Below are 25,074 nucleotides of genomic sequence, written 5' to 3'. Positions count from 1 at the left end.
TGCCACAAAGCCCCAGGAGAGAGCACTGTGATGTGGCCAACGTTTCTCTTGTTCTCTCTTTTCAACCTATGAATTGTGTAATATTCTGGTTTCCATTCTGGTCTGTTCAGTGGCAGAGCCACAGGTCAGGAAGGACTTTGGTTATAGCACATCCAAGGCCATAAATAAACACAGCATTAGAAAAGCAAACTCTTGGATGCCAGCCATGCAATGAAGGGAAACTGCCATATCTGTGGCCAGAGAGAGGGCAGGGTGAGTATCATTTGCAGAGCTCCCTGCTCCTCAGCCCTCCACTGCCCAAAGCCAGAGCTGCTTAGCATCATCTTGTTCATTCTGTTTTACCCGGGTGCCAGTCTAGGCTGGTCCAGTCTCCTGTAAGCACCTAAGGTTACAAGGCAAGTAAACAACGAGTTAGCATTCTAACTCAGGCCATCTGACTCTGGGGTTCACACTGTAAACCACAGTATAGGTCACATTCCCAGCACCTAGAAACAGTACTATTTCTGGTTTTCCTTTTATGTCTCTGTGATGGTTAATTTTATGGGTCAACTTGGCTGGGCCATGGTGTCCAGATATGTGGTCAAACATCATGCTGGATGTTCCTGTGAGGGTGTTTTAGATGAGATTTACATTTAAGCCAGGACTTTTGAGTAAAGCAGAGTTCTGTCCATAATGTGGTGGGGGTGGTGTGGGGTAGGGCTCCTCCAATTAGATGACAGTCTGAATAGAACAAAAGGTGGATCTTCCCCGAGGAAGAAGGAATTCTCCAGCAGACTGCTTTCAGACTTCATCTGCAATGCTTGCTATTCCTGGTTTTCCAGTAGAATGCCTTGGGACTCCAACTGTCATTCTTACCTGAGTCTCCATCCTGCTGGCCTCCCCTATCAGATTTCACACTCCCCAAGCCACCACAATCCTTAAAGTATAACTAGACACACACATACACACACACACACACACACACTCTCTCTCACACACATTCCACTGGTTCTGTTTGTCTTGAGAACCCTGCCTGACTAGTATAGTCTTCTTTGCTTATAAATTCCTTAAGCTAGGTTCTAGACCCTCTTTTCCTCTCAGGTCTGAGTTTTGCCTATTCTCTAAGCAAATTTTTCCTGCCCATGGTCTCAGGTATTATCCATATGCCAATAACTCTTGAATTTATACTCTAGCTCAGATGTGTCTATGGAACTCCAGACCCATATATCCAACTGTGTACATGGCATGTATTCTTGGATCTCTGGGGAGCATCCGAATGTAGTGTGTACAAAGGTAAATTCGTGATCTTGCAACCCTGATCCTCTTCTAGGGTTCCTTATCTGTGTGAAATGTACCCACAACCCTGTGAAAGACCAGGAGCCATTCTTAACAGCACTCTCTCCCTTATCTCTGCACTTAATTGATCACCATGTCCTTTCCATGTCACTTTAGAAACTTCTTATATCTTTACTTCACTCTATCCCCATTACCACCACCTGAGCTATCCGTGAGGATTTCTTGCTTTGGCTCGTACAGTAACTTTCCCAGTGGCCTGCATGCTCCTTTCTGTTGCCCTCCAATCATTTTTTCTTCATAGCCACAATGACCTTTCTAAAATCAAAGCTGATCATGTCATTCTGTGCCATGACGTGTTTGAAACCATTCAGTGACTTTCTATGGCACTTTAGGAAGAGGGTAAATTCTTAGCGTGACTACAAGATGGTTCCCAAGGCTCTGCATGATCTCATTCTGCAGTGTTTCTTCATTGCTCTCTGTATTCCAGCTAATCTTACTTTTTTTTCAAGTCTTCCTCACATCACTGGTCCTATGCACATACTGTTTTCATTTTTAAAAAGGTGCAACATTATTCCTAACCTCTCAACTCTCATATCAGGAGTCACTTTGAAAGACAAGTTTTTTTTTTTTTAACGTTTATTCATTTTTGAGAGACAGCAAGAGACAGAGTGCAAGAGGGGAGGGGCAGAGAGAGGGAGACACAGAATCTGAAGCAGGCTCCAGGCTCTGAGCTGTCAGCACAGAGCCTGATGCAGGGCTTGAATCCACAGACCACGAGATCATGACCTGAGCTGAAGTCGGCTGCTTAACCTACTGAACCACGCAGGCGCCCCACCCTTCCCTCATTCTTACCCAGATTTTTTTGTTGTACAATCTTATTTACCCCAACTAACACAAATAATAATAGCTGAGATTTACTGAGTGTTTACCAAGTTCAGGTGTCAAGCACAATGCTAAATATTTCACATTAATCATATTTAAATATTATATAAGTAAAAAATACAACAAAATCTGAGCAGTATGTAATATTATTACTCTTTTTCACAGATAAGGAGCCTGAGAACCTGGGTGGGAAGCAGAGTAAAGACTTAGTGGATATTTGGCTCTCCCACTGGACTGTGTACGGAGTGAGGTGAGGCCATATAAAATGTGTTTAATACCTACTTGTTGATCGAAATAATAATGGATATTTGAATGAATAATGAACTAGGATATATTTTAATATGGGAACTGAGTATCCCTTTAATTCTCCACTCTAGTCATCTATGAGATTATTTACCAAATTCTGGATAGTTGCTTATAAATGACAAAATGGTATCTCCAGTGTTAGAGATGTTTTAGAGTATCTTCCACTCTTCATTTTGATGATTATCTGCTCCATTTCCACATGAGGCAGCTATTCAGTTTAATTCTGCTCACAGTGAAGGGTTGTTTTTTTGTTCCAGTCCTTCTAGGGCTTATCAAATAGAGGGGGGTCACACCTGTGTTAGCACGCTGTGAGCACGCTGTGTTAGGTAAGCCCACATAGCTGCTATAACGAATAAACCCTAAATTTCCAAGTTTAGTACAACATATAGTTATTTTTTATTTGCGTCACAACCTAATAGGGGTGTTCCCACTTGGTCATACAGCTTTCCACCTGGTTATCTAGGATCCCAGGTTCCTTCCATCCCTGAAGGCCTTAGAGTTCCTCCTCTCACTCCAACAGCATCAGGGGAGAGTGCGCATGGAGAAGGCACATGTACTTCCTAAAAATCCTGGCTCCCAAATGAAGCATGTCATTTACACTCACACTCCATTGTGAGAAAGTCGTCATGTGGACATTCCCAGTTCTAAGGAAGGCAAGGAAATGCTGTCTAGTTAGATGCCCAAGAAGAAAAGAGAGAAAACCTATTTGAGTGAGTCACCAACCATTTTTGCCCTAGCTCCCAACCCTATAAAACAGAGCAGAGACAGGCTTTAAGATTAGTACAAAGTGCCCTGGCAGATGGGAAGATGGAGCTTCATTTGAATGGTGAATATCTTAAAGATCAGTGGAGGAGGGGATTTTGAGTCTTGAAGGAAAGGTAAGTCCTTGATAGAAAGAGATGCTAACAGGTATAACTGAGACCATGCCAAAAATGATGTCAGAAGCCAGGATGTATGCCTGGGCCTTGGTCTATGTGTATATATCTCAGAATGATGTAGAAATTATTTTAATGATATCTTTTTCCTGGTTTTCCTGAACTCCTTCTATAAGTAATTAAAGAACAAACAGAATTACCCCCTCTACCGTATCTTATCCCTAATGTGAAGATATGAAATAATTAGAAGGTGTGCTGTGTAAGAACTTTAATGCCATCGAAAACTTCTATTTTTAAGACTGTGCTAATTATACAGGATGAGGCTGAACAAAAGGAAGATTTACAATTAGCAGAGCACAGTTTATTACAACCATCTCTGTTTAGAGGCTCTTCTGAACCTATATATGTAATAAATGAAGACTGATCTAGTGTTTACCATTTAGAGGACAACTCTGGAGATCATAGAAATGCAAGGCTGGGCTACTTTGGATATGATAGTGGTGATGGTATAGGAAGACTTTTACACTTTAGTCTAAGTGGTAGAGAGGAAAGACAAGGGTTTTTACAGGGGGAAGACCTCTGTTCCTTCCTTGGTCTGCCACTCATTGGCTGGGTGATCCTAACCTTTCTGGGCTATTTCCTCCACTGTATGGGGATAATACTGCATATGAAAGCACTTAACACTGAGCCTGGACTACATTAAGGACCCAGGTTTTTTTTTTAGATCCATTTCCCTTCCTTTCTTCTACTTTTCTTTTTCTTAAGCAGGATTTCATTCACCTCAATAAAAAATCCTTAAGACTTTAAGAACTGTACAAGAATGACTGTAATATCAGCTGGATGTATTTCCTCTAAATCTACCAAACTTCAATAAAGGCAGTTATAATATCTGTGGCTCTATCTGAGCAGTGTCAAGGATAAAGAAATACCTTAGTTGTCAAATCCCAGGAGGGCTGACTCAGCTCTTCTTTTCTTCCAAAAAAGATAAACTGCATCTCATGCAATCTGCTTTTTGCTAGGGGGTTTTTGTTTTGTTTTCAAACAAGATCTTCAGTGCAAAAGACAATCTCTCATACATATACATAAAAGGAGCCATGATGAGTCCCATGAAAGTTTGGGCTTTTCCCTAGATTCTGTTGCCAGAATATTAGAAATGGATATGAAAAGCCGAGAGCTTAAAAATTGCACAGTATTACATATTATTCAATTGTGAAATGCTGTGGGCTTCCCATCCCAAGCCTCAGCTCAGCTATGAATGGCCTGTATACTTAAGTGCATCTTCCTATTGACTGAATGGATAGAGGCCCTCACTCCTGAGAAGGCATTAGGATTGCATTATCATATCAATAGCCCACATGCAAAGTTCTTGATAAAAACGATCATAATCCAGAGGCAAGAGATAAAATATGAGAGTTTGATTTGTGTAAACAAATCAAAAGCATTTAGAGTCAGCTACTTAATCTATCTCTAAGCATTGCCAGGAATATAAATATCAGAACAGCGTCAGAGTCAGAATAGGCAAGAGTTGAGAGAGTAGAAGGAACTCTAAAGATTATTTGCTACTTTTTTCTGATTTACTATAATCCACCCATATTGACCACCTTTCAATTCTGTGAACCAGCCAAGCTCAGAGCCTCTTGTCTTAAAGCCTCTACAAATTGTCTTTCTGCCTCTTCAGATATGTCTCTTGTAATAGTCTGGATTGTCTCTGTTAAGCTACATTAACAAAAAGCCTCCATATCTCAGTGGCTTAAGACAATAAAGGTTTGTTTGCTCATGCTGTAGGCTGTGCATCTCCAGTGTGGGTTGGCTGGGGGACTCTGCTCTTTGGTGTCACACAAGTTCCAGGTGAAGGGACCAACCACATCTTGGACCATATGCCCTGTCAGAATGCCATAGGGAAAGGGAGCTAGAGCAACATCAATTAGATGCTCCAGCACGGAAGAGACACATATCGTTTTAATGCATAACTGATTGGCCAGATCAAATCCCATGGCCCCACGGAATCTTGGGGAGAGCAAAGCGATGCAATCCTATCACAAACCTGCAAAGGGGAGGGACAGGGAACCGCTCTCCTGCCTCACACCTGCCCTGACTACCTGTATGAAGCAAGGTCGAGCTCTTCACTGTCTTAGCACCCCTTTCATTTTTCTAGAGTGTTCATCACGATTTGTAATTGCATTGTTTACTTATTTCCTGCTTTCATTTTAATCTTTTTTTTTCCCCCACTGAATTATAAGATCCCTACAAGGAAGAGCTACAACAGCAGGCTAATCCTATGAAACAGTTCCCCCAAACGGTCAATCTGCCTAATATATTTAAGTCCTGAATATATTTGTCTTCAGTTTGGAGAATCCTTATGGTGTCCCAGTCATGTCTCTCAGTCTATGTCCTTTTTGGCTGTGTGCTGATGCCTCTCCATTCCTCCTTATTAGAGGATCCTCTCCCCTAAATACCAGTAGGGCTAAGGCAAAGACAAACTGGGCATTCCTTCAAATGTTGGTTTGGAGCAAACTGGAAAACTATCAATTAAAACCTCACAGAAATCTCCAAAGATGGGAAAAACCAAATTACGCAGTGCAAATTGCTGTAAACTTTGTAAATAATGAAAAGAAAGGAATTTGGCAAACCAGCATTTTGTTGAATTTGCCTTAGGCAAACAGATTTGCAGGGAACTAGCTCAAGGCTCCCCACCCCTAGAGTGGTACCTCACTGTCAAACTGAGCCTGGTGTTTAGAAATCTGAAATAACATCACTTTTTGGCCTTATGGCTAAGATCAAGTGTAGCAGTCTGAAATAACAGCCCATTTCATGGGCAAGGAAACTGTAGTTTGGAGAGATGAAGTTATTGGCTCAAATCACAGAGGCGATGGTGGAAGAGATAAAAGTGATTCAAGTCTCCTGGTGCCAGTGGGGGCTTCTTTTCCTGAGTCATACTCCAGGAAGGCTGCAATCATTTCAATAAACTTAGCATGCTATTTAGGGCAAAAAGTTAGTGTATAAAGGAATATTCTGAGTATTTGTCGTGCGTTTTATCATTTTAAATAAAAATATTTTAACAATTATGTGTTATTATAGATACTTTTTATAACTATTCTATCATTTTCTATAGAAAAAGACTATTATTTTCAAGTGAAATAAGAAATAATTGAAGCACAATCGCCTGTGGGACAAGGTTATTTCAGCAAAGAAGTTTCAAGAATCAATTAGCTATCGCCTTAGAGAGATGGATTTTTAAATAGGCATTGTCTCAGGTCACCTGAGGGATATATTTAGCTCCCGGATGTTTCATCCTAAAAGAGGCCACCACTAAAATCAGTCAAAGGTTTCGTAGGCGCTTGTAAATATGAATTTTTTAAAAAGGCCACTCTCTGTTTAGTTTTCATTTTTTTCTCCCCTATCATTCAGGAACACGGGTTATTTTATGGCTTATGGCAAGGGTATTTTATATGTTATAGCAGGTAAACAGTAATGAGAGGAAAAAAGGAAATGTCTCGCTTTCCTCATTAGTCCTTAGATGTTGATTTCTGATTTTATAGAATTGCTGTTAATTTCCCCAGTGACGGGCTGCATAACCAAACAGTGCCTTCTTCTCTTACCTGTTGGGCCAAAGCTTGCCGTGTACTTTTTCTCTTACTATAGGTGCAGGGCACAAAGCATGGTCTCAGCTTGTCTGATGAGGACAGTGGCTTGTGCCAGGAGAAGTTGCTGCTTATTAGCAAGCTGCAGGATCCTATGCAGATAACAAAAAGAGAGAAAATGTTAGGGACAGTGGAGATTAATTCATCTCTGAGAAGTGAAAAAAAAAAAAAGACTTGTATTTAGGTTACAAGTACAATAGACAAGATGGCATGAAAGCACTGAATACAGGTTGATCAAACGAAAAAAAGAATGAATAAATGAACAAATGAAGGTTGGTACTGGTCCTAGGTTTGCAAACCCATATGCCTACAAGACCAGGTAAGCAGCATGAATGAGGGGCAGACAGGTGTGAGACAACAGGGAAGGGTGGGCTGTGGACAGCACATGTCCCATCTTAAAGGGGGAGCCAGCACTCACATCTAGCCGATGGTTTTCACTGATGGCATAAGGAAAAACAGGCCCAATAATACCACAGCTTCAGATTTTCAAAGGAAGACAGAAATAAGGATTTTCATGTGAAATCTCTTGTTTTATATTTCATAAGTATAAATTAAACAAAACTTTGTGCGGGTCAAACGAGGTTAAAGCCAAAGCCTACCGGAGGGTCAGGGTTCGCTCATGGGTGGCCAGCTTTTACCTAAGATCCAATGCAACATCTTCAGTTTCCAAATGGAGAGAAAGTGAACGGTTCAGGGGGCAGAAGCCTCTTGGGCAAGGACTCAGCTAGTGAGTGGCAGAACTGGGGCTTCTTATCACGAGTATCTTCCCTTTTACCTACAACCTTTCACTTCCACTTGGGACCACTCTGAGGTCGGCTGAATCTGATCAGATCTGTTTAAATGAAACATTGGAGGCTGCCTTCAGTTGATCTGAGCCTTGGGTCTCAAGATGCATTTATATAAAAGTTCATAATAAGAGGCATAATTTTCTCTCCATTTATATTATGGAATGAGTTCTGGGTAAAGCTGGATGACTAAAATACGATGGTCCCTCATAGGAAATAAAACTCTGATTGCAGGTATTTGTTTGGGATGGTGTTTAAGCAGTGTGGCCAGATAGGAAGAATGGCAGTGCTGGAGTTATGGGCAGAGGCCTGAGGGGGCCGCACTGAATCCACTTGCCGGTTCCAGTTTCTGCTAACAGGTTGCTCTGTTTATACGAGAGGCAGTGCTACGTGATGGCTAAGTGTATGGGATGGGTTGAAATACTGACTCAGCTGCTCACTGGGACTTAAGTTCTCTTAAATAGTGATAATGGTACCTGGATCATAGATTATACTGAGGTTTAAATGAATCGATACGCAGAAAATGCCTAGAATGGTATTAGCACTTAGTACATGTATGCTAGTATTTGTAAATGCACACGTGGTAGGGTCCTCTCCCTAAGGAGAGAAAAAGGAAAACAAACAAAACAAAACAAAACAAAAAAACCCTCAAGGCAACCTGGCTATATGCTATTACATGACAACATCCATCATGACCTTGTAACATGAGACCACTTAACCAGACTACATGTTTGTGTGTTACCATATATGGGAGACAAAGAAATAGACAATGTATTAAAAAAACTATGCCACGTGGGGTTCGGGGCTCAGTTCTTCGGGTATAAACCCAATTGAGCAGTGCTGGCATGAATAAAGTCGCTTCTTGGAAAGACAAGCCTTGGTGTCACGACTCTCTGTGTGAAAATCCTGCTACAGTGCCAACGTTTATTGAATGCCTAATATACCCTAACTTACTTACATTTATTATTTGTAAGCATCACCACATTCCTCTTCATTTTATATTATTATCTTTACTTTAATAATGAGATAACCATGACCCTGAGAGATGGTCTCTGGTCTAATATCACCCTGGCAGGTAGTAGAACCAGGTTTGAAACTAGGTCTACACAGCTTGGATATTTTGTATAACCCATGTCTCCAGTGTTCAACTGAAGACTCTATTTAGATCTTTAAAGGGAGGTAAAGCCAACTTTGGTCAAACGCCAAATAATTATCAAGTCAAACACCAAAGCAAAGGAGTCCTAAAGCAAACAATTGAAAGCACTGCGATGCTTGATAATCTTCTGCCTTATATAAAAATGTACTGTTCTAGAATGCGAGTGCACCGCATGACTGAGAATAAGATAGGAGAGTATGTGGCCAGTTTTTAGTGTGTGCAAAGCCTCATGCTTATCTTTTAAAATGCTATGTTTCTTAATAGATTAATAATAATAAATCAGGGGGTGCCTGGCTGGCTCTGTCAGTAGAGCATGTGACTCTTGATCTTTGGATCATGAGTTTAAGCCCTACATTGTGGGTAGAGATTAAATAAAGAAAATAAAAATAAATAAAATCTAAAAAAACTGTGATAAATCAAATTCCATGGAGGTAGCTTTTAAGAATTGAAACACATATTGTATATTAACATTGGGAAGATAACAACTGGATGATTTTATTTTAACATATTAAAGAAATTCCTCATTTTCACAAAATGAATATTTTCTATACAAAAAAGAATGGAATAAAACATAAACATTTGTTAAGGTCTATGAAGCATTCATATGAAGCATCTTATATAAAACATATTGAATGAAAAAAGGAAGCAAGGAGTAAAGGAAATAAGCAATTATGGACTGCTAACATGAGCTGGATCCTATGCCAGATAACTTTGTATACAATTTAGCATCTACTGAATGAAAAATAACCAAACCAGGGCCAAAATCTGTGTGGAAAATGTATGTATGGCCAACTCAATTTTCCACAGGCAGATATTTCCATTTAAACATCTAAAATCTTACTTGGACATAACTCCTTGCCTTGACCACCATTCTGTTTTGCTTTGTTTTTTTTTGACACGTACACAAAATATAACTATAATTAACTTTAGCCAAGCAAGGACAGGGAGGGATGGCATCCTCCTAACCAAAGTATTAAATTATCATCAGTGCCAGGAAAATATAAACTAGGAAACATATAGATGCAAGTTTTCTCTACTTTAGGATGAACTTAATATATCCTAAGAGATAATATCTATTTTCAGCAATAATATAGAAAGCAGGAATGTACTGCACAAGACAGGATGAAAAATATAAGCCACTTTCTACCATCTGATTTCGAAAGTATAATTTTAGTATTCAAGTTTGAGGCATAGCAACCTTACAGAATAAAAAAGGCATCCACATCCAAATGTTGGTTTTGGAATACAAAACAGTTTTTCAAAGTCAAATAGAAATTAATTTGTTCATTATATACTCTTTTGGATAATTGCCATTATTGCTATTTCTCCTTGGGCAGATAATTGAAAATTGGCTATATAAATTGTTGTGTTTTTCTGGGGAAATAGCCTAGACTCAAAATTTGTCACCCACATCTTAATCTAAGTTACAATTTTACCAGGATTAAAAATTATAGCTACTCCAGTGCATTATTCTATTACACATCATTAACATCTTCCCTTCTTTTTAGCTTCATGTGGCAGAAAAGAATTCCACCAGGGCCATATTTGAGGAATCACATTCATTTTGTGTGTCTACACATGAGAGTTAGCTATCAAGTATTTTTGTGAAGAATAGGACAAATAAAATAGTAATAATATTTGGACATGAGATTTTTTTCTCCCCAGTTCTGCTTCAGCCTTCTTTGCAGCAACAAAGGGATTTGCACTGTGAATCTCTAACGTCAACATCTGGCCACATTTGATTCCGGTTTGTGTGTGGTCTGTCTGCAACCAAGGACTTGAATAAAGACTGACAGAGCAAAACAGAAAGTGCTGCTGAGTTGCCTATTTATTAACTTACCAAAGTAAGTTTTGTGATTCATTAGGAAATCAGGTGAAGGTAATACCTGACCTAATTAGTTAACAAATTTAGAAGACAGAACAGGGTTTTTCACTTTGTAAGTTTCACTGATCATGAATGTAATTTTCCTTTTCTCTTCTCACAGCCTGAGTTCCTGGGAAACAGACTTTGAGACTCTGAGATATCCACGCAGCAAGTTTATTGGGGCATGTTCTTGGGAGTGACACCCAGGCCATGATGAGAGGAGAAGGAAGAAAGGGAGGGATAGGTTGAGCTGTGATGCAGTCACAAGGAGGCCTTAATGGACCCCAAGGCAGTGCTGGAGCAGGGATACACCTGTAGAGGTCAGTGTGTGCCACAGCCAGCTTGTATTGCTGTAACTTCTGCGGCTAGGTCTTCCCTATTCTACACAGGGTATTATTCTAATCCCAGGATTTCTAGCCCTGCTATGTTGTCAGGGATCTTTATTGTTGCCTTTCTGAAAGAGGCAACTGAACTCTCTTGGAAACAGAATCAGCCCTATGCGATAAGACTCGGTGATATGACTGCCAAAGCCTAAGTGACAGAGTTATCAAAAGTAAGTACTGACGATCGGACAACATCCTGGAAAAAAATACTTAAAAAAAATAAGCCAACTGAAATGATTTTGTTTCAAAGTACTTCCTTTCCTTGTATGTAAACATGGTCATTCATACCAATAAAGTAGAATGGTAATAATTGCAGCATGTCTTTGTTTAATGAAGTCATTAAATATTTATGGAGGCAGTTCAGGATGTATACCATAAGGAGGGAGAAGATTTTTAAGTGTATTAGCCAAGCCACACAAAGAATTTCTGTTAAAATAATTCCAGTTTTTTAAAAAAGTTAATTCCTAGGAAAGATGAATTTAAGCCAACTTCCGTGTGCAAATACCAACATCTTTAGGAAACTCAGAGAGGTGGTGTTGAGAGAATTCACCGTTGGCTGGGGCAGCAGAAACTTTCAGGGGGACCATTCTGCACAAAGCTGCACATCTACCAAGGTTCTTTCTTCTTCTGAGTCCTTTACGTCTTAGAGAAAGGCACTAGAGAGACCCAAGATTTGACGAGCGGTGACAGATTGTACATAAACTCTTCTCAGCTTTGCTCTTTAACATGCTACGCTAAATCTTGGCATGGCAGCAATTGTCAAACTCCACTTGGGCATCCAACTTAGCGAAAAGCAGTAGACTTCACATGGAGAAGTTCTCCCAATTTTAGCACATGAGGCTAGAATTATGAAACTCAGTAAGAAAAGTGTGGATGATTCCAGAATTCAGTGATTAAAAAGTGACTGATATTGACTACATCTATTCCACTGTCTATCATGTTTCTGTAACAGGCATCAAAGCAGAGAGAAAGTGAGGTTTCCAAAAAATGTTCTTCCATGACATAAAATCGCTGGGCACAAACTCCATCTGACGTGTCACAGCTTAGCCCAGAGCCTTGTACCTGGCAGGAACTCAGTCTCTCTCCACACTTTGATCTGAGATGAACTGATGAAATATAGCCATGGCCACATGTGGATTCTAGAATCAGCTTCTTAATTCCTCTCCTGTAATATCCACTGCTTCATTCAACAAAACTATGTTGAATATCTTCTATTATTAAGGTGTTCTACTAGGAGCTAGAAATATACAGAAGAGCTAGAAATATACAGAAGAACTCATACCCTTCCTGAGAAAGATACAATTCAGATAACAAAGTATAGTAATGGAAATACTGAAGTACAAAGGAGAGACACTGAACTGAGCGTGGCTGTGTGTGCACACACATGCACAGCACTTGGGGTGTAATCAAATGCATTTTTCTCTTGAATGAGGTGTTCAGAACACTGAAAAAAATTATTTGTTTTTATCTGAGAGATTGAGCATGTGAGTGGGGGAGAGGGGCAGAGGGAGGGAGACTGAGAGAGAGAGAGAGAGAGAAAGAGATTGAGGATCTTAAGCAGGCTCCACACTCAGCATAGAGCCCATTGCGGGGCTTGATCCTACAACCCTGGGATCATGACCTGAGTGGAAATCGAGTCCGACACTCAACTGACTGAGCCACCCAGGTGCCCCCAGAGTACTAAAAATTAAGACCAATAGCTCTCCCTGTTCTGACTGAAAAATACAAATGCAATTAATGTTTCTGCCAATAAAACTGGAGATATTGTGAGGATAAAGGAGTTTAGCATGGAGCCCCAGATCATATGGCCTGTTTTTCCTGATTTTAAATTGAAATATATGTGAGCTAGTCTTTCAACAGTTAAACGATATTTTTATTTTCCTTTTAAGAGCAATTCACAGGGGCGCCTGGGTGGCGCCGTCGGTTAAGCGTCCGACTTCAGCCAGGTCACGATCTCGCGGTCCGTGAGTTCGAGCCCCGCGTCGGGCTCTGGGCTGATGGGTCAGAGCCTGGAGCCTGTTTCCGATTCTGTGTCTCCCTCTCTCTCTGCCCCTCCCCCGTTCATGCTCTGTCTCTCTCTGTCCCAAAAATAAATAAACGTTGAAAAAAAAATTAAAAAAAAAATGAGCAATTCACGTACTAGGTCCTGGTGATTTAAAGAAGAATGAAGAAAATCCAAGTTGTTTTCAAAGTCTTATTAAGTAAGGAATTCCAGGGGCACCTGGGTGGCTCAGTTGGTTAGGTATCCGATTTTGGCTCAGGTCAAGATCTTGCAGTTTGTGGGTTTGAGCCCTGCATCGGGCTCTGTGCTGACGGCTCAGAGCCTGGAGCCTGCTTCGGATTCTGTGTCTTCCTCTTTCTCCGCCCCTCCCGTGCTCATGCTCTGTCTTTCTCTGTCTCTCAATAATAAACAAACGTTAAAAAAATTTAAGCAAGAAATTCCTATGAGCCTTTTAAAAGTTTGATATAACTTCATGACATTTTTCAGGAATAAAAATGTCCTAATTTATGTTCACTTATAAAAGTTTAGTCTGTATAAATGAGTTGCTTCACAAATGATTTTGGTACAACGTGAATTTACGCTGATAACAAGCAAACACAGAACAATGGAATCGATCATTATTTGTGTTTGGCTGTCCAACTTTGTAGCTACAGCTTTATCTCTGCCTTTATAGCTGCTGAAGTTGGTTCTGAAAATTAAGACCATTCCAAAGCATATGTGGAAAGAAATTCTGCAAAGCTTGCATATTGACTGAGTCAACTATTGCCTTGCTGGATTTCTCAGTTCGTGCTCCACATATCTTGAAAATACTGTTATTGTAAATCATGCCATGTGAGCTCGTGGAATTTGAACATGACTGCTGATTTTGAACATGACCTATTTGAACATGACTCTCTGCAGCCAGTTAGTTCCAGTGAGAATTCAGTGTGACCCATCTGTGGGCAGTTGCTTTCATTTTTTTTTTTTCTATAGGCATTGTATTCTAAATCAGTCTTTTTAGGAATGGATATGGCATCTGTCACTAGAGATAATGGGTGAGAGAATAGGCCAGTGTTCGTACAAATACATCACCACCATTAAAAAAACAGCAAAACCAATAGTCTGAAATACATGCCCTATAGACAACTGGAGCAGCAGGGGCACCTCTTAATTCAAAGGGCAGCATCTTGAAATCTGGAAAGAGATCCTCCTTCTTACTTAAGAGGTTCCCCACCATACCCAAGCGCATTTGGTTCAGATGCCAACAACCATATTGACCAGTCAGAGGCATGATGGAGAACCTGCGGGAGCTTCTGCAGAGGGTGGGAGGTGGGGGAGGTGGGGACTTACAGAGAGGTCACCTTTGTCCTTAATGATGATTTCTGTATTTCAGGGTCAGTGAGACTTGCCAGGATTGTGGCATGGTAAGCAATTGGTCCAGTTTGGGAGCAGTGCATCTTTTCTTCAAAAACATAAAGCACTTCTCTTACCCTAGGTTAGAGAAGTACTTTAGTACTTTAGTATTTAGTACCCTAAATACCCTGGGTATTTAGATGCACAAAGAAGAGGTACTCTGTTACTTCCAAATGGGGCATGCTTTCCTCAGTAGACCTTCCAAAGGAATGGGGAGTTAAAAAGCTGCTGTCAAAGTGTTTTCCACGCCGTGGCTAACTTACCCAGAAATCAGTTGAGAAATGTCCGGAACAGCTGGAACTCATGTTAGAAAACACAAGTCTTTGGGGTGCCTGCATGGCTCAGTCAAACACCTGACTCTTGATTTTGGCTCAGGTTATGATCTCATGGTTTGTGGGTTGGGACCCTGCATCAGGCTCTGTGCTGGAAGTGCTGAGCCTGCTGGGGATTCTCTCTCTCTCTCTCTCTCTCTCCCTCTCTCTCTCTCTCTTTCTCTCTGCCCCTCCCCCCTCTCAAAAATAAATAAACATTTAAAGAAAAAAAAACACAAGTCCTTTTATTTGGAAAACAAAGAAAGGTGAAGCTTATAGACTAATGAGTTCACAGGAAGACTAAATTTGAATATCAGACACTTAAGAAATGGGTTCATAACAGAAAGCTTACAATTTTGACTACAATTACACTACATGAATGCACTTTTATATCTTTATGCTGGTACTTTGTTTAATGCTATTTTTTTTTTTCAAGTTTTGAGATCCAGAATGCCCTGCTCACTAAAGGTCCTGGAAACCACCTACACCTCACGCCCTTGACAGCAACATCACCTGGGCTGCTTACCATTCTTTGTTGCCTTAAACTTCTCTGATGTTTAGGCAGCCCACTCAGTCACTGAGAATAGGGTGGGCGAGCTACACCCTCATCACGTTTTCTTCTTGTGTTACTATTTTTGCCTGATTTCTTTTCAGGAGGAAGCTGTTGTACGCTTTAACTGGGCAGATATGAGGAAAACAAGCTCTTTTTCTCCTAAGATAACAATCAATGACCTTGGGCAATAAGTGCAAAGCTCTCTGGAATTCTATTTAAAAAGTATCTGATAAACTGCCTTTGGGTCCATGTGTTGTTTTCTTTGTGTGGGGCAGGAAGTGGGACCTACTAAGCTTAGCCAGCTTAGCTGGATGTTACTTAAACTGTAGGCAGTGAACAAAGATGTGCTCTATAGTGCACGATAGCTGGAATGATCAATTTTACAGTTGAAAGTTACATTAAACCTGATTCTGCCTATATTCATTAAACTTAGTGCAATAGTGGCCTCAAAGATATGGTGCCTGATGCAGTCCATCTGTTGCTTCCCATCAAAACCTTCTTGGTCTGGCTCCTAAAAAACCAGTCAGTTCCTTTTTTTATTTCAATGAAAAATAAAAAAGAAATTTTGAGAAAAGTCACAAATCAGGGCAACTGTGTGTGTACTCCTTGTAATATATTTCCCCTGGAAAGAAATGGTGATAAATACAAAAGGGCCCGAGAAATACACCTCTATTAAAGTAAAATACAACTCTTTCACTGGCTAAACGCATACCTAGAACTGCCCACTACTCCACAGGATCGTGACACATTTGATGGAGTGAGGGTGTAAATGGGTCACTCAGAATGTCCTTTTTTTTTTTTTTTTTAAAGTATTCCTTGGGGGAGTTGTGGATAAATGGACTGAATGTTCTTTCATTTCTGAAGCCTCTGTGCAGGAAGTGAAAGAAGCGAACTACGCAGAGCAAAACCACCTGCTAAAGGTCAAAGAGATGGGCAAGCTGTGGAAAGCCCCCGCGTGGAGGAGGCCCTGCCAGAGGCACAAGCAACTGCCCATCTTCCTCTATTCCTTCCCTGGAAGATGCTGTACCTGAAATCATGCAGAATCAAACAATGCGTGTTCCAAAATCAATAGAGCTAAGTAGACTGTGAAATCTCTAGGATGATAAAACACCACACATGCCCACTCTATACCACCACCACAGCAACAGTTTTTATTTTTGTAAAGCAATTATCAACTTATGTATAAATGATTACAGTATTTGAGATCCAAGATCCGTGGAAAATCTGATGTTGCAATCAAAACGTAATTGAGCTATTTTGGAATAGAAAGCCTATTTGCTCTTCAAAACACATAAATATCTAAAAATTAAATGATGACCCATTTAGAACAGTGTTGCAATCTTTTAAGGGTTTGCTTTAAATGAACTTCCCTGCTTGATGGAAAGTTTGATGCTGTTATTTCTCAACTGGGGGCATGTGACTGTGTGTCTGTGTGTCGGGGGGGGGTGGGCAGGGCAGGGGGGGTAGGTGGATATGGTCAGCAGTGATGAATTAATTTCCCCATGTGATCTGATCCGAAAATCCATCTGCACACCAATTATTATTTGGAGCCTAAATAAATTTCATCTTGTACATGTAGGTATATCATTTTTTTCAAATGCGTATATATGCCCATGTGATAAGAAAAATGTGAATTCATTTTAAAGTGTTGTCAACTTCATTGCAGATTTCTAACTATTTTTCAATCCATGGATTATAAAAACATAGCAATTACCTATGGGCAACCACAGCACTTTAAATGTTAAGAAGGAGTTCTTCCTGTATTAGATGCACTGCAGTAATGAATTTCAAGAGTTGCTAAAAAAAATAGTTATAATAGGGACTTGCTAGAGATCTATAATGGGGATATGATAGATATAATTGAATTTTCAACTATGAATGAGTCCCATTAGAAGAATCATTAAACCATTTGGTTATATTAAGTTTACATGTTTAGGCCTAACCCCAAAATAAAACAAGAAAACAATTAACAGCCATTACCTCTGGGGATACCAGTGATGGGAGCGGCCACTAATTTCTATTCTTTCTACCTCTCTATTGCTTATATTATTTACAAATAATATGAATTCAAATATTACTTTATGTTTTAAAAAATGATTAAAATAAAAACAACCACACAGTGATCTCATGTGATGAGATCAACAGTCTCTTCCGAGGCCAATGAGGTGCTGGCTTCTGGGCGCCTCTCACACATCCATTCTTTTCCAGTAGGCTTGCCTTAGAAAGTGGAGCATTATTTCTCATTCTGTGTAACTTTGGAGGCTTCTCCCAATGTGACAATCATGTCCATCACATGTTAAAGCCCTAGGCTGGGCACCGGGCTGTACACTTTACATGAAGTCAGAGCTCACAGGGAGGACTATAGTGCAAGCTGTTATGTCCACACGTCCAAGTGTCTGGGGGCTACGGGACTACAGCAAACTCCCATCCCACTGTATCTTGTGGCACAACTGCCTATGGGTGCAGAGAGAAAAATGATTCTTAACTCCTGCCACCAAACATGTGGGGACACCCCTGGAGCATTTATGAAATCCCACTTTGTCCTATACCAGGAGGACACTAGAGCTGATCCATACTGTGTTCTCACGATAACTCAATGAGCTGGCATTTGGTGTTAGGGATGCACAAGGGTCATGTGATATTCAATGCATTTATACTCAAAAAGCTATAGCAAATTCCATGCAACGCTTGCTAATATGGTAAATTACTCTAAAATACTTTAAATTCTGTCCAAAAAAGTGCTGTCAAACTGAATTACCCCAGGTTAAGTATTGTCATGTTGTATTATGGCATGACATTCAGGTAGCTCATTGTAGCAAACAAAAACATTTATATCCTTTAGGGAGATTTCATGGAAAGCAGATGCACTGTTATTCTTTTCTAAGGGATGTAGTCCAATTTTAGTAATGCATATGTGAAGTGGATAAAACAAAACAAATATAAGACTCCAGGTTTTTTGTGTCTGTGTAAACTAGACCTTTAAATTTGAAGTATAGTTTGAGGGAAGTGAATTATTTAAATCTAAGGTTCACATTCTCTTTTCTGTTGCTCATGTCCCCAATGATTTTTCTTATTCATTTAAAGGGAGGACAAATAAGATGGGGTAATTTTTCTAATTGATGGCTTTTTAAATTTAGGACCAATATACACCAATTGGCTTTGTTTTCACTATTGCCCTTAAGGACTTAATCAGAGCCTCATGTCCTGAGCTTTGCAGTAGAGTGTTGAAAGTATATGTGTGTGTGTGTGTGTGTGTGTGTGCGCGTGTGAGTGTGTATAGACAAGAGAGAGAGTTTTTATACTCTAGTCTTCCATTCTTTCTATCATAAATCATATACATTAGAAATATACATGATTAGATACAGAATAAGATTATTACATATATCATGATATATATATGATTATATAATCTAACCAAGAGCATGCATTGCCAAGGAGCCCGTGCATCAACGCATTATTCATATGTTTGGCTATTTCACCTTTCACCCTTTGAATTTCTGCCATGTAGAAATGACTCATCATGAATATATTCACCAAGTGGCTCTTTTGGAAGAGTTTTTCATGTATGGTTTTTAAATTCAGGTCCAGAGCATGTCTCCTTTCTGTGAATGCTTTCTCTAGACTCCAACATGCAAGCTAAGTGGGTTGAGGGCTCCTAGATTAGGACATAAAAGCCGTCGGCCTAAATTCTTCCTGGTCTGTGAGGACTCATCAGGGACAGGTCTCATTCACACAAATGCCCATCCCCAGACACAAAGACAAGGATCAATAGATTCCTTTGGTTCCTCACTGGAAGCCTCCCTTTTCTGAGGGAGGGAAAGATGAATTTAAATAGGGTTGAAGCCAAGTTGTTTACAGAAGGCTTCTCAATATTAAGGAATAATTCTAAAGTTTCAAAGATTTATGGTTAGGTAGGGAAGCTGAGTTGCAGATAATACTTTTAGTGTATTTACCACTTTTATTTTAGTTTGGGACTTATATTTGCATATTTTTATGTTTCATGATTGTGCTTGGTCGAGAAAGTTTAGGGGGAGGGTTTGAATAGGGTGGGTGATGGTGGGTTGTAGGGGAGGACGGTACAGGTGGCACCAATATTTAAATCCTAAATATTGGATTTAAAGGTTAAAAAAACAGTCTCCAGAGGTTGTTTAACCATGGGATTCCAAATTTTAGAAGGCACCACATAAGAATGCTCACTGCTGACTGACTATCCTGGGAGCTGCGTGTATGTCCCATATTTTTCCTCCTGGGATCCCTGTCTCAATGATTTTATGTATATGAAATAAAGAGAAAACATTTAGTTGGACTGAAATAGAGCAAATAATGAAATGCTATCGTTCCCTCAGCATGATATTTTTATATTCATTCAACAAATGTCTAATGAGAATATATATATATATATGTCAGGCACTAATCTAGGTGCCTGGAAATACATCAGTGCATATAACTGATAGAAATCCCTCCTCTGGTGAAGCTTATGTTTTAGGGGGAGAATCTATGTATTACACCGTGTGTGTGTGTGTGTGTGTGTATGTGTGTGTATACATATATATATATACATATATATAATTCATCAATAGAATTAACTTATTCATTTATTGAAATCAGAAATTTTATTAAGACTAAGAACCTTTGTCTGTGGGTCTTGTACACATCTTATATTTCATAAAGTAATTAGATTGCCCTTTAACATTTGCTTTAAACTTTCCCCCTCATTTCTTAATGAGATTACATTCTACCACAGCTTGACAAGAGCAAGCACCAGGCATAAGGAATAAAACCACAAAGAACCATTTAGAGTGTTCTAGAAAGCATGACTTCTCAAAACTAAAATCAGGCTTAATGATTTGGTTTGAAACACTTTTTCAAACTCTCTCCTTGCATTTGATGGACAATCATTTTTAGCAAAAGTTAGTGAAGTAAAAAAAAAAATCTTAATATGTTACATTTATGTTTTTGGTTTCTGAAAATGATGGTTTGTTTCTAAGAGTTGATTTTGATACACTTCATCAACATTGAGACAAATGGTTGGATGTAGGCTTCTTTTAATCTGATACTGACCATTCACAGATGAAATGACTAGAGTCAAAAGGCTGTATCAACCAGCATATTTAGGACATGGTATCTATGGCAACATAAATTAAAGTGCACTCATTGAAATCACAGGATTAGAAAGCACTGTGAAAAACTTACTCACTCAGGAATACCACTGAATAGATGGAAACTTATTTGGCATTCAAAAATATTTATTGAAGCCCTACTATGGATCAGATATTGTACTATATATCAGAATGACTAAGTCATGGGTCATATTCTCAAGAAGCCAACAGCTAACAACAAAGTCAGAATTATAGACAATCTAAGTATAACTCAGTGTTATAATGATGGCATATTTAAGGTGATATGAAAACCTGCCAAAACTGTTCTCCAATTCATGGCCTCTCAAAAAGGTTCCTGCAATCTTCCTCATCCACTTACCTCACTAGAGAAAAACCTTTATTTTTACTAATTACTGCTTACTGTCTAGTGCAATCCACCATGTTCATTTTTGTTTTACATTGCTTTCAGATGTCTAACTAGTATTTCCTTAGTGAAACCTTTGTTATGTGTTACTTAAAAAATTTTTTTTTAAATGTTTATTTATTATTTTGAGAGAGAGACAGAGCATGAACAGGGAAAGGGCATAGATAGAGGGAGACACAGAATCAGAATCAGAAGCAGGCTCCAGGCTCCAAGCTGGAGCCCGACACGGGGCTCGACACGGGGCTCGAACTCACGAACCGTGAGATCATGACCTGAGCCGAAATCCGACGCTCAACCGACTGAGCCACCCAGGCGCATGCCCATGTTATGTGTTATTTTTTAAAGATATTTATTTATTTTTGTGAGAGTGCGTGCATGCCGTGCAGGCACGCGTGAGGGAGGGGCAGAGAGAGGGACACAGAGCATCAGAGGCAGTCCCTGTGCTGTCAGTGCAGGGCCTGAGGTGAGGCTCGAACTCACAAACTGTGAGATTATGACCTGAGCCACAGTTGGATGCTTAACTGACTGAGCCACCCAGGCACCCAACCTTTCATATGTTTTAAAATCAAAAAAATTATTATACCAAAATAAGATTTTAATTGTTGAATTTACTTGCAAACTATCTCTTTCTGACAAAGATTTCAGGGGCATAAAGCAGAAGATATAACTGTAAGGCAAATAAAAAAGAAATGGAAAAATTGACCTAAGTTATAAACAATCAGATAAATTAACCATAAGAGTTATTGTTACTAATAGTTGGAGGTCTCTTTTAGATTTGTCTTTGAGCTTCCTGGCAGCCAGTGCAAAAATGAGAAATGTGACAAGTTGGTTACATAGTTTTTTTTAAATATGAAAGTAATAAACATGCCAGTTTATCAGGGGAGATAATGTTATTTTTGACATTAAAGTCTTTTACATGGAGAGGGGAGGCTAAATATATAATGGCCACTATCCAAATGTTTAAACCTATTTCATATGACCAGTTAAAATCAAGTGCAATAAAAACAAAGGACTAATATTAAAGCACAATTCAGTGAAGGCAGTTCTAGATCGAAGCACATCATTATGATATGAACACATGACCCAGGATATGAATACATAGGTAGATCAGTTACTCAACATTTTCCCTCAAATCACTCTTTCATCTGGCATTAGAAATATCTGCATAACCTTGAATTAACAATTCAAGGTTAATTCTCTGGGAAAAACAAACAAACACACAAACACGTTGGAGAGCTAGTTTTCTTTAACGCTAACTGATGGTGGATGGATGGTCTCTAAGCTTTGAAATTTCTATCAACTAGTGGTAGGACCGTTTACTGTTAAAGATGAGAAAACAAAGCAGCATGGATCTCTGCTTGTTCAGAATGTGCGGAAGGCCCCATCCTAGCACAGAAACAAATGAAAGGAATCAGGAGTCTCCTTAGATACAGCATTGGATTGATTCTAAGTCTTGAATAAATATCCCAAATATTACCATAGGATAGAGAAGAAAGGGTTTTACGGAGGAGTTATTTTTAAGACAGATATAAAAGAACCAATTATTTTTGTTAATTCAGGCAAATAAAAGGGCAATTCTGCCAAAAAAAGCAACGATGACTCTAACCAGGACAAGAGAAAGCAACACACATGCAAAAGTGAGTCGTTCTGAGGCGTTTTTTTCCCCCTAATTAAAATTTCAAAGGGAGCATTGGTGTCATAATAGTCTCAGAATATTCTTCCCTGTAGCTTTCCACTCTAGAGCAATATATCAAATTGTTTCTACCTTTCCTTATAATTTTGGATTCCAAGAATTTTTTAAATTAAACTTTTTATTCTGAGATCATTAAAGACAACACGCAGTCGTAACTTGTAATTGTTTTTTAATTCTCTTTACTATGTACCTGCTATGTAGGTTCTTGGGGAAAATACAAATCATAGTTTGCCAATAGAATTTTAATCTAAATAATCAAAAAGCCAAAGGCAAGCTGAGTTTAATAGTAGAAATCGACCGGGCTGTCCCGGTGCTGAGACTGCCTGGGGACCGGGTTACCTCTCACCCTTCACCCATGTATTGGTCCTTGTTCAGGAGCCATTGTCTGCAATCAGAAAGCAAGCGGGTACTTGAGGCTCTGAGATTTATTTTACATCAATCCAAATATAATTTCAAAGGTGGGAAAGGAAAGCCATTTCTTTCTTAACTTGATATCGGTAATTGGAGACCCGTGTGACTGTGTTGACCTTCCGTCCTCCGTGGAGGCAGTGAGATGAAAGAAGGTGAGAAGAGCCTAGTCTTTGATCATTTTGACTTTGTGGAATTGGGTGACCAGGATGAAAGTCAACAGTTTACCACATTAATGCATTCCAACTTAAACTTTTTAAAAGGGGGAAATAAAAAGGATTTGTTCAATAAACAGCTTGTTGGAAAAATAGCGACAATGAAGTTGACCTTCCTGTTACCGCAAAGGGTCTTTCCTAAGTGTCTTATGGATAAATTTCAAGGTTGAGGAAAATAACCAATACACGGCAAAGCTTTCTGGTTTTTTTTTTTTTTTTTTTTTTGGTCTGGTGGATCATCTAAAGAAGGGCCAAAATCCAAAGCTATCAATTAAATTGGATGCCTGATAGATGAGGGAATTTTCACCATATAGTTTGTTTATTAAATGCTCTGGTTACTGTTATGCAAAACACAACAAAGGAGCTGGCGTTCCTACTACGGTTTTTTGCACAATGGCAAATCGACAGAAAGAATTTTATTCTTTTACATTATGAACTAAGGCAACGTGTTCCAGAGAGTGTGTTTCTTTATTAAAAACATCAAATTCAACCAGACTTATTTGAATAAGACATATATTCATTAGGCTCACTGTAAGGTTTTAGTTTATTCAGTGATAATAAAGCTGAAAAATAATTGAGTCGGACTAGTGTTAATCACTGAAGAACACATTTTTGTTTCAAACATTAGAAATATTTCTAAGCAGTAAGAGACGGATCTCCAGAATGTGAGAAGGACTCAGAAGAACGGGGCTTTAAGCTGCAAAAAGTGCATAATATGCCTGTTGAGTCTCCTTCCTACTAAAATAGCTGGTGGTGGAGAATCTTCAAAATTTCACCTTTTTGGAAAATCCTGTTTGAAAAATGGGCTGGTTTTGAAGCAAAACAGTTTCAGGTTAGGAAGACAGTGTGCTTGAAAGGAAAGGAGTCCGGGGGACTTATATAGAGATACATCTATATAACCTGTGAAATCCTAACATTTGAAAGTAACATGTGTGAATATCCATCATTCGAATGTTTGCTAAGTGTCTAGAACTAGATACCATGCAGGTCAAACATCAGGTTGGGGGATGAATTTTTCATTTCTAAAAACAAAAATGATGCAATACATCTACTTTATCCTCTGAGTCTGCAAAACATTGATCACTTTGGTTATTTATATTTGGGAAATTCTACTCACCACCTTACTTTTTCACAGTTTGTCTTTCGCCCACAACTAGACTGGAAGAAGCCAAACTAATCATTTTCCCTGTAGCAGACAAGGTTCGTTCCTACCTGGTCCTCATTGTTTTCTGCCTCTTCCTTAGAAACAGGATTTTGCTCTGGTCTGTACCCTTCCCGTGCTCCAGGAAGGGCAGACACCAGCCTGAGCTGAGTCATACTGACTTAAGCTACTTCATGGTGGCCTTGTTTCCTCTGTCCGTGGTTAAGTTAGGCAGGGGCATTTGCCTCAGTTCTGGTCATGAGACTTGAGAGATCTGCTGAGGGATTCTGGGGATGGCTTCCTTCATTCTGAGAGAGAGAGAGAGAGGCACTCAGTGTACAAGCTCCCTTTTTACGCCGTCACACGTTGGTATGGCCACAGGTGGTGCCTGCATGTATGAGCTAGCACTATATTGTGACCGTGAGCAAAAGGGACAGTGGAAAGATGGAAGGAAAGGGAACCTGAATTCTGATGGACTTGGTTAATCGACCAATCCTGGGCTTACCTGACTTACACAATTGTGGTTATTGGAGACAATTAATCCCCTGAAAGCACTTTAATTGATACATTTGTATCAGCTACATAAGTGAGTAGCCAGCTTCATTTTTTTCTCTTCCTCATCTTCCACTTCTATCTATCTATCTATCTATCTATCTATCTATCTATCTA

The 25,074-nt window shown here is 39.4% G+C and overlaps 1 protein-coding gene across 4 annotated transcripts in view; it reads right to left on the bottom strand.

The window, feature by feature from the left end:
* The window catches only part of B3GALT1 (beta-1,3-galactosyltransferase 1), a 494,130-nt gene that overhangs the window by 32,593 nt on the left and 436,463 nt on the right, over positions 1–25,074 (bottom strand). For 3 of the 4 annotated variants that reach the window (XM_053215225.1, XM_053215227.1, XM_053215224.1), the window contains one exon: positions 6,938–7,071. The gene's annotated coding sequence lies outside the window, so the exon portion shown is untranslated. Of the gene's footprint in view, positions 1–6,937; positions 7,072–24,476; positions 24,714–25,074 lie in introns of all 4 variants that reach the window. The other variant, XM_053215226.1, reaches the window with a different exon arrangement.

The sequence above is a fragment of the Acinonyx jubatus genome, chromosome C1 (assembly GCF_027475565.1).
Source record: "Acinonyx jubatus isolate Ajub_Pintada_27869175 chromosome C1, VMU_Ajub_asm_v1.0, whole genome shotgun sequence".
Lineage (NCBI taxonomy): Eukaryota > Metazoa > Chordata > Mammalia > Carnivora > Felidae > Acinonyx > Acinonyx jubatus.
Note: the sequence above shows the minus strand (reverse complement) of the source record. Positions and strands in the feature narration are given on the sequence as shown.